The following is a 10,000-nucleotide window of genomic DNA, read 5'->3' as shown; positions in this document are numbered from 1 at the left end:
ATTTTTCGGCTTCGGTACCTCCCATCAGACTTTGACTGGCCATATCTCCGGACTCACGTGTCGCAGCCGGGACCTTCAGGTACCGTTCGACGCGTCTAACCCTGCCCCGTCGAATGGCGCCCCTCGCGGTGTGGTCCGATTTCCGCATTTTGGTCAGATTTGCCTCCAAATTTTTCAGATTGAGTTGACGAATGCCCCCTACGGGTAACCTCTTGCCCTTTCGGACATGGTCCCTGTGACTTAATTTCCGCCTTTTGCTCAATCGTTTCCCCATTTATAATTAATTTTAAAAATCGGGTTACTCAGTTCTGGTTTACCAGTTCCCTCTTCGGACTTAGTTTTTGGTTAATCATTTCCGGTTCACCAGTTCCCGTTTTGGACTTAGTCTCTGCGGGCCGTTTCTCATCTTTTGGTTCATCAGTTCCCCTCTTTTAATAATTTTTTGGCTGCTTTCGTTTGATCATTTCCCTGCCTTCTGGGTGACTTTTGCCCCTTAGGACTTCATCGCCGCACATTATTTTCGACTTCTGGTTGATCATTTCACCCCTTTTAATCATTTTTGCAACTTTTGGTTAACCATTTCACCCAGCTTCTGGTTAACCATTTCCCCTTTGGGACTTAGTCTCTGAGCATTCTTTTGGGATTCTGGTTAATCATTTGCCAATTTTTAAAAAATGTTGCCGCTTTTGTTTAATGCTTTCTGGTCAACCTTTCCCTCTTTCAGACTTCACCGCGGCACATTGCTTTAGCCTCCTGGTTAATCATTTCACCCCTTTTAATCATTTTTGCAACTTTTGGTTAACCATTTCCCCCAGCTTCTGGTTAACCATTTCCCCTTTGGGACTTGGTCTCTGAGCATTCTTTTGGGATTCTGGTTAATCATTTGCCAATTTTTTAAAAATGTTGCCACTTTTGTTTAATGCTTTCTGGTCAACCTTTCCCTCTTTCAGACTTCACCGCGGCACATTGCTTCAGCCTCCTGGTTAATCATTTCACCCCTTTTAATCATTTTTGCAACTTTTGGTTAACCATTTCCCCCAGCTTCTGGTTAACCATTTCCCCTTTGGGACTTAGTCTCTGAGCATTCTTTTGGGATTCTGGTTAATCATTTGCCAATTTTTAAAAAATGTTGCCACTTTTGTTTAATGCTTTCTGGTCAACCTTTCCCTCTTTCAGACTTCACCGCGGCACATTGCTCCAGCCTCCTGGTTAATCATTTCACCCCTTTTAATCATTTTTGCAACTTTTGGTTAACCATTTCCCCCAGCTTCTGGTTAACCATTTCCCCTTTGGGACTTAGTCTCTGAGCATTCTTTTGGGATTCTGGTTAATCATTTGCCAATTTTTTAAAAATGTTGCCACTTTTGTTTAATGCTTTCTGGTCAACCTTTCCCTCTTTCAGACTTCACCGCGGCACATTGCTTTAGCCTCCTGGTTAATCATTTCACCCCTTTTAATCATTTTTGCAACTTTTGGTTAACCATTTCCCCCAGCTTCTGGTTAACCATTTCCCCTTTGGGACTTAGTCTCTGAGCATTCTTTTGGGATTCTGGTTAATCATTTGCCAATTTTTAAAAAATGTTGCCACTTTTGTTTAATGCTTTCTGGTCAACCTTTCCCTCTTTCAGACTTCACCGCGGCACATTGCTTCAGCCTCCTGGTTAATCATTTCACCCCTTTTAATCATTTTTGCAACTTTTGGTTAACCATTTCCCCCAGCTTCTGGTTAACCATTTCCCCTTTGGGACTTAGTCTCTGAGCATTCTTTTGGGATTCTGGTTAATCATTTGCCAATTTTTAAAAAATGTTGCCGCTTTTGTTTAATGCTTTCTGGTCAACCTTTCCCTCTTTCAGACTTCACCGCGGCACATTGCTTTAGCCTCCTGGTTAATCATTTCACCCCTTTTAATCATTTTTGCAACTTTTGGTTAACCATTTCCCCCAGCTTCTGGTTAACCATTTCCCCTTTGGGACTTGGTCTCTGAGCATTCTTTTGGGATTCTGGTTAATCATTTGCCAATTTTTTAAAAATGTTGCCACTTTTGTTTAATGCTTTCTGGTCAACCTTTCCCTCTTTCAGACTTCACCGCGGCACATTGCTTCAGCCTCCTGGTTAATCATTTCACCCCTTTTAATCATTTTTGCAACTTTTGGTTAACCATTTCCCCCAGCTTCTGGTTAACCATTTCCCCTTTGGGACTTAGTCTCTGAGCATTCTTTTGGGATTCTGGTTAATCATTTGCCAATTTTTAAAAAATGTTGCCACTTTTGTTTAATGCTTTCTGGTCAACCTTTCCCTCTTTCAGACTTCACCGCGGCACATTGCTCCAGCCTCCTGGTTAATCATTTCACCCCTTTTAATCATTTTTGCAACTTTTGGTTAACCATTTCCCCCAGCTTCTGGTTAACCATTTCCCCTTTGGGACTTAGTCTCTGAGCATTCTTTTGGGATTCTGGTTAATCATTTGCCAATTTTTTAAAAATGTTGCCACTTTTGTTTAATGCTTTCTGGTCAACCTTTCCCTCTTTCAGACTTCACCGCGGCACATTGCTTTAGCCTCCTGGTTAATCATTTCACCCCTTTTAATCATTTTTGCAACTTTTGGTTAACCATTTCCCCCAGCTTCTGGTTAACCATTTCCCCTTTGGGACTTAGTCTCTGAGCATTCTTTTGGGATTCTGGTTAATCATTTGCCAATTTTTAAAAAATGTTGCCACTTTTGTTTAATGCTTTCTGGTCAACCTTTGCCTCTTTCAGACTTCCCCGCGGCACATTGCTTCAGCCTCCTGGTTAATCATTTCACCCCTTTTAATCATTTTTGCAACTTTTGGTTAACCATTTCCCCCAGCTTCTGGTTAACCATTTCCCCTTTGGGACTTAGTCTCTGAGCATTCTTTTGGAATTCTGGTTAATCATTTGCCAATTTTTAAAAAATGTTGCCGCTTTTGTTTAATGCTTTCTGGTCAACCTTTCCCTCTTTCAGACTTCACCGCGGCACATTGCTTTAGCCTCCTGGTTAATCATTTCACCCCTTTTAATCATTTTTGCAACTTTTGGTTAACCATTTCCCCCAGCTTCTGGTTAACCATTTCCCCTTTGGGACTTAGTCTCTGAGCATTCTTTTGGGATTCTGGTTAATCATTTGCCACTTTTTAAAAAATGTTGCCGCTTTTGTTTAATGCTTTCTGGTCAACCTTTCCCTCTTTCAGACTTCACCGCGGCACATTGCTTTAGCCTCCTGGTTAATCATTTCACCCCTTTTAATCATTTTTGCAACTTTTGGTTAACCATTTCCCCCAGCTTCTGGTTAACCATTTCCCCTTTGGGACTCAGTCTCTGAGCATTCTTTTGGGATTCTGGTTAATCATTTGCCACTTTTTTAAAAATGTTGCCGCTTTTGTTTAATGCTTTCTGGTCAACCTTTCCCTCTTTCAGACTTCACCGCGGCACATTGCTTTAGCCTCCTGGTTAATCATTTCACCCCTTTTAATCATTTTTGCAACTTTTGGTTAACCATTTCCCCCAGCTTCTGGTTAACCATTTCCCCTTTGGGACTTAGTCTCTGAGCATTCTTTTGGGATTCTGGTTAATCATTTGCCAATTTTTAAAAAATGTTGCCGCTTTTGTTTAATGCTTTCTGGTCAACCTTTCCCTCTTTCAGACTTCACCGCGGCACATTGCTTTAGCCTCCTGGTTAATCATTTCACCCCTTTTAATCATTTTTGCAACTTTTGGTTAACCATTTCCCCCAGCTTCTGGTTAACCATTTCCCCTTTGGGACTTAGTCTCTGAGCATTCTTTTGGGATTCTGGTTAATCATTTGCCAATTTTTAAAAAATGTTGCCGCTTTTGTTTAATGCTTTCCCTGCTTTGTGGTCAAACTTTTCCCCTTTAGGACTTCATCGCCGCACATTATTTTCGAATTCTGGTTAATCATTTCACCCCTTTTAATCATTTTTGCAACTTTTGGTTAACCATTTCCCCCAGCTTCTGGTTAACCATTTCCCCTATGGGACTTAGTCTCTGAGCATTCTTTTGGGATTCTGGTTAATCATTTGCCAATTTTTAAAAAATGTTGCCGCTTTTGTTTAATGCTTTCTGGTCAACCTTTCCCTCTTTCAGACTTCACCGCGGCACATTGCTTTAGCCTCCTGGTTAATCATTTCACCCCTTTTAATCATTTTTGCAACTTTTGGTTAACCATTTCCCCCAGCTTCTGGTTAACCATTTCCCCTTTGGGACTTAGTCTCTGAGCATTCTTTTGGGATTCTGGTTAATCATTTGCCACTTTTTTAAAAATGTTGCCGCTTTTGTTTAATCGTTTCCCTGCTATGTGGTCAACCTTTTCCCCTTTCAGACTTCATCGCCGCGCATTGTTGTCGACTTCTGGTTAATCATTTTTCCCCTTTAAATCTTTTTTTGCCACTTTCGGTTAACCATTTCACCCAGCTTCTGGTTAACCATTTGCCCCATTATACTGAATTTTTCCGCTTTGGTTTAATCATTTCCCTGCTTTCTTGTCAACCTTTTCCCCTTTTGGACTTCGCCGCCGCACTTTGCTTTTGCCTTCTGGTTAAACATTTCTCCCCTTTTAATCCTTTTTCCCACTTTTGGTTCACCAGTTCACCCAGCTTCTGGTTAACCATTTCCCCTTTGGGACTTAAGTCTCTGAGCATTCTTTTGGGATTCTGGTTAACCATTTGCCACTTTTTTAAAAATGTTGCCGCTTTTGTTTAATGCTTTCCCTGCTTTCTGGTCAACCTTTTCCCCTTACGACTTCGCCGCCGCACTTTGCTTTCGCCTTCTGGTTAATCATTTCACCCCTTTTAATCCTTTTTCCCACTTTGGGTTGGACAGTTCACCCAGCTACTGGTTAACCATTTCCCCTTTGGGACTTAAGTCTCTGAGCATTCTTTTGTGATTCTGGTTCACCATTTGTCCCTTTTTAAAAGATATTGCTGCTTTTGATTAAACCTTTCCCTGCTTTGCGGTCGACCTATTCCTCTTTCAGACTTCATCGCCGCACCTTGTTTTCGACATCTGGTTCAACATTTCTCCCCTTTTAATCCTTTTTCCCACTTTTGGTTAAGCAGTTCACCCAGCTTCTGGTTCACCATTTGCCCCTTTTTACTGAATTTTTCTGCTTTTGTTTAATCATTTCCCTGCTTTGCGGTCGACCTATTCCTCTTTCAGACTTCATCGCCGCGCATTGTTTTCGACATCTGGTTCAACATTTCTCCCCTTTTAATCCTCTTTCCCACTTTTGGTTAAGCAGTTCACCCAACTTCTGGTTAACCATTTGCCCCTTCTTACTGAATTTTTCTGCTTTTGTTTAATCATTTCCCTGCTTTATGGTCAACCTTTTCCCCTTTAGGACTTCGCCGCCGCACTTTGCTTTCGCCTTCTGGTTAATCATTTCACAACATTTTAATCCTTTTTCCCACTTTTGGTTAAACAGTTCACCCAGCTTCTGGTTAACCATTTGCCCCTTTGGGACTTAAGTCTCTGAGCATTCTTTTGGGATTCTGGTTCACCATTTGTCCCTTTTTAAAAGATATTGCTGCTTCTGTTTAATCCTTTCCCTGCTTTGCGGTCAACCTTTTCCTCTTTCAGACTTCATCGCCGCGCATTGTTTTCGACATCTGGTTCAACATTTCTCCCCTTTTAATCCTCTTTCCCACTTTTGGTTAAGCAGTTCACCCAACTTCTGGTTCACCACTTGCCCCTTTTTACTGAATTTTTCTGCTTTTGTTTAATCATTTCCCTGCTTTCCGGTCAACCTTTCCCTCTTTCAGACTTAATCGCCGCACATTGTTGTCGACTTCTGGTTGATCAGTTCACCCCTTTTTTATCCTTTTTCCCACTTTGGGTTAAGCAGTTCACCCAGCTTCTGGTTAACCATTTGCCCCTTTGGCACTTAAGTCTCTGAGCATTCTTTTGGGATTCTGGTAAACCATTTGTCCCTTTTTAAAAAATGCTGCTGCTTTTGTTTAATGCTTGCCCTGCTTTGCGGTCGATCATTTCACCCCTTTTAATCCATTTTTGCCACTTTGGGTTAAACAGTTCACACAACTTCTGGTTCACCATTTCACATTTCGGAACTTTTATTCCCACCATTACTTTGGGCTTCTGGTTCATCATTTCACGCTGTTTTACAAATCTTTGCCGCTTCACTTTTAATCCACAAACCGTGGCTCGCTTTCGGGTGGGGGGGGGGGTAGCGGGTTTGGGCCGGGCACTCGACATCCCGGTGTGCGACCGGGTTCGTTCTGGTACCGCTCGGTGCCCCTCGTCCTGCTCTTGCCGCGGAAGCAAACCAGACGACCGTCGGTCTCACGCCCGAGGGGAGAGGAGGCGGAAAGCGGTTTGCAGCCTTTCGCTGTACCTCCGGCGGGCAGCGCCGCACCTCCGAGTGCTCGGTACCGTTCGCTGCACCTCGTCCGGCCGCACGCAGCGAGCCAAACCCGGAGGAAATCGGCCTGTGCCTTCTCGAGATATGGGCCTCCGGGTGGGACGGACAAACCGGGGCCCCGAGCTCGCTTTCGGCGGCCCGGCACTCGACTTCCCGGTGTCCGAACGTGATCCTTCCGGTACCCTTCGGTGCCCCTTGCCCGACTCTAGCTCCCGTGCTGAAGCGGAGTCGGTCGGCCTGACGGCCTGCCGAGTTAACCAGCGGAAAGCGGTGCGCAGCCTTTCGCTTGCAGCTCCGGCGGGCAGCGCCGCACCTCCGGCTGCTCAGTGCCGTCCGCTGCTCCCCTTCCGGCTGCACGCAGCGAACCATACCCGGAGGAAATCGGCCTCGGCCTTCCGGAGATATGGGCCTGCGAGTGGGACCAATAAATCGGTGCACATTTCCGGCTCGGTTTCCGGCCTCGGCACTATCAGTTCACGCCGTCCGACCGACGTCGTTCTGGCACGGTTCCGTTGCTCCTTGATCCGGTCCAGCCACGGTAATCAGCCGAAGATGGTGGGGGGGACACATTGCCCGCCGAGTTAGCCGGAGGAAATCGGCCTCGGACTTCCTCAGATATCAGCCTCCGGGTGGGACAGACAAACCGGGGACCCGAGCACGCTTTCGGCGGCCCGCTGGTCGACTTCCCGGTGTGCGACCGGGTTCGTTCCGGTACCGTTCGCTGCCCCTCGTCCTGCTCTAGCCGCGGAAACAAACCCGACGACCGTCGGTCTCACGCCCGCGGAGGGAGGTGGCGGAAAGTGGTTTGCAGCCTTTCGCTGTACCTCCGGCGGGCAGCGCCCGACCTCCGAGTGCTCGGTACCGTCCGCTGCGCCTGGTCCGGCCGCACACAACGAGCCATACCCGGTGGAAATCGGCCTGTGCCTTCCAGAGATATGGGCCTCCGGGTGGGACGGACAAACCGGGGCCCCGTGCTCGCTTTCGGCGGCCCGCTAGTCGACTTCCCGGTGTGCGACCGGGTTCCTTCCGGTACCGTTCGCTGCCCCTCGTCCTGCTCTAGCCGCGGAAACAAACCCGACGACCGTCGGTCTCACGCCCGCGGAGGGAGGCGGCGGAAAGTGGTTTGCAGCCTTTCGCTGTACCTCCGGCGGGCAGCGCCCGACCTCCGAGTGCTCGGTACCGTCCGCTGCGCCTGGTCCGGCCGCACACAACGAGCCATACCCGGTGGAAATCGGCCTGTGTCTTCCGGAGATATGGGCCTCCGGGTGGGACGGACAAACCGGGGCCCCGAGCGGTGGCACCCTGCTCGCTTTCGGCGGCCCGGCACTCGACTTCCCGGTGTGCGAACGTCATCGTTCCGGTACCCTTCGGTGCCCCTTGCCCCACTCTAGCTCCGGTGCTAAAGCGGAGTCGGTCGGTCTCACGGACGCCGAGTTAGCAGGCGGAAAGCGGTGCGCAGCCTTTCGCTGTCACTCCGGCGGGCAGCACCGCACCTCCGAGTGCTCGGTACCGAACGCTGCGCCGCCTCCTGCCGCACGCAACGAGCCATACCCGCAGGAAATCGGCCTCGGCGTTCCGGAGTTATCCGCCTCCGAGTGGGCCTGACCAAGCGGGGTGAACTGGAAATCATTAACCAACGTACTTCCATGTTTTCACCCGCAGAGGGCAGCACTCTCTTCTCCGTTTTAAACTGGGCCGACCCGGCTCCGTTTCGAGACCCGGCACTCGACTTCCCGGTGTGCGACCGGGTTCGTTCCGGTACCGTTCGCTGCCCCTCGTCCTGCTCTAGCCGCGGAACTAAACCCGACGACCGTCGGTCTCACGCCCGCGGAGGGAGGCGGCGGAAAGTGGTTTGCAGCCTTTCGCTGTACCTCCGGCGGGCAGCGCCCGACCTCCGAGTGCTCGGTACCGTCCGCTGCGCCTGGTCCGGCCGCACACAACGAGCCATACCCGGTGGAAATCGGCCTGTGCCTTCCGGAGATATGGGCCTCCGGGTGGGACGGACAAACCGGGGCCCCGAGCTCGCTTTCGGCGGCCCGCTAGTCGACTTCCCGGTGTGCGACCGGGTTCCTTCCAGTACCGTTCGCTGCCCCTCGTCCTGCTCTAGCCGCGGAACCAAACCCGACGACCGTCGGTCTCACGCCCGCGGAGGGAGGCGGCGGAAAGTGGTTTGCAGCCTTTCGCTGTACCTCCGGCGGGCAGCGCCGGACCTCCGAGTGCTCGGTACCGTCCGCTGCGCCTGGTCCGGCCGCACGCAACGAGCCATACCCGGAGGAAATCGGCCTGTGCCTTCCGGAGATATGGGCCTCCGGGTGGGACGGACAAACCGGGGCCCCGAGCGGTGGCACCCTGCTCGCTTTCAGCGGCCCGGCACTCGACTTCCCGGTATGCGAACGTGATCGTTCCGGTACCCTTCGGTGCCCCTTGCCCCACTCTAGCTCCGGTGCTAAAGCGGAGTCGGTCGGTCTCACGGACGCCGAGTTACCAGGCGGAAAGCGGTGCGCAGCCTTTCGCTGTCACTCCGGCGGGCAGCACCGCATCTCCGAGTGCTCGGTACCGTACGCTGCGCCGCCTCCTGCCGCACGCAACGAGCCATACCCGGAGGAAATCGGCCTCGGCGTTCCGGAGTTATCCGCCTCCGAGTGGGCCTGACCAAGCGGGGTGAACTGGAAATCATTAACCAACGTACTTCCAGGTTTTCACCCGCAGAGGGCAGCACTCTATTCTCCGTTTTAAATTGGGCTGACCCGGCTCCGTTTCGAGACCCGGCACTCGACTTCCCGGTGTGCGAACGTGATCGTTCCGGTACCCAACCGTGCCCCTTGCCCCACTCTAGCTCCGGCGGTAAAGCGAAGTCGGTCGGTCTCACGGACGCCGAGTTAGCAGGCGGAAAGCGGTGCGCAGCCTTTCGCTGTCACTCCGGCGGGCAGCATCGCACCTCCCAGTGCTCTGTACCGTACGCTGCGCCTCCTCCTGCCGCACGCAACGAGCCATACCCGGAGGAAATCGGCCTCGGCCTTCCTGAGATATCAGCCTCCGAGTGGGCCCGAAGAGTCGGTGGCACCCTGCTCGCTTTCAGCGGCCCGGCACTCGACTTCCCCGTGTGCGAACGTCATCCTTCCGGTACTCAACCGTGCCCCTTGCCCCACTCTAGCTCCGGCGATAAAGCGGAGTCGGTCGGTCTCACGGACGCCGAGTTACCAGGCGGAAAGCGGTGCGCAGCCTTTCGCTGTCACTCCGGCGGGCAGCACCGCACCTCCCAGTGCTCGGTACCGTACGCTGCGCCTCCTCCTGCCGCACGCAACGAGCCATACCCGGAGGAAATCGGCCTCGGCCTTCCTGAGATATCAGCCTCCAAACGGGCGTCACAAATCAGGGCACATGGTCAGCTGCAAAGCAGCGTCATTACAACCTCTCACTGCACCCCACACGACATTCCGCTTGCCTGCCTGCCGCTGCCTACTCTCACCAGCGAAACAAAGTCAGGATAACACCCCAATGCAAGCAGCTCCCTTCCGGCCAACCAACCCACACCAATCCCCTTGCCTGCCTCCCACAAATTCCACCAGCCAGGCAAAGTCAAAATC

The sequence above is a fragment of the Heptranchias perlo genome, unplaced genomic scaffold (genome assembly GCF_035084215.1).
Source record: "Heptranchias perlo isolate sHepPer1 unplaced genomic scaffold, sHepPer1.hap1 HAP1_SCAFFOLD_503, whole genome shotgun sequence".
In the NCBI taxonomy this organism is placed as follows: domain Eukaryota; kingdom Metazoa; phylum Chordata; class Chondrichthyes; order Hexanchiformes; family Hexanchidae; genus Heptranchias; species Heptranchias perlo.
Note: the sequence above shows the minus strand (reverse complement) of the source record.